Raw genomic sequence first — 346 nt, 5'->3', positions numbered from 1 at the left:
AGCAGATAATGGCTTTCAGCTCTGCAGTGAGTGTGCCGAAAATTATTAGTCAATGTAGTGCTTTTTTGCATTTTGTACCATCAGTTGGACATAACAAGCAATTTGCAGAGCTATTTAACAATATGTAGTTCAATTCAACATGTATGAATATAAATATAAAATGGAAACAATTGACTACCTCTGTTGTTTCAAAAAGTAGCCTTAGAGCAGCTTGTCCTGACCACCTGACTCCATCTCAGCCTACAGAACTGAACCTTCACCAGATGAACAGTTGGCATCTGGTGAAGGTAAAAACACAGTGCGAGCAGCTTGCCTCACTCTAATGCCCTGCCCAAATTATCCTGTC

General features: G+C 40.2%; 1 protein-coding gene across 1 annotated transcript in view; it reads right to left on the bottom strand.

Moving 5' to 3' along the window:
• The window catches only part of LOC118341591 (extracellular calcium-sensing receptor-like), an 18,151-nt gene that overhangs the window by 1,158 nt on the left and 16,647 nt on the right, over window positions 1-346 (bottom strand). The window lies entirely within an intron of this gene.

Source organism: Morone saxatilis, unplaced genomic scaffold (genome assembly GCF_004916995.1).
Source record: "Morone saxatilis isolate NCDOM2014 unplaced genomic scaffold, NCSU_SB_2.0 Contig8, whole genome shotgun sequence".
In the NCBI taxonomy this organism is placed as follows: Eukaryota; Metazoa; Chordata; class Actinopteri; family Moronidae; genus Morone; species Morone saxatilis.
The sequence above is the reverse complement of the archived record's forward strand: the minus strand, read 5'-3'. Positions and strand labels throughout refer to the sequence as shown.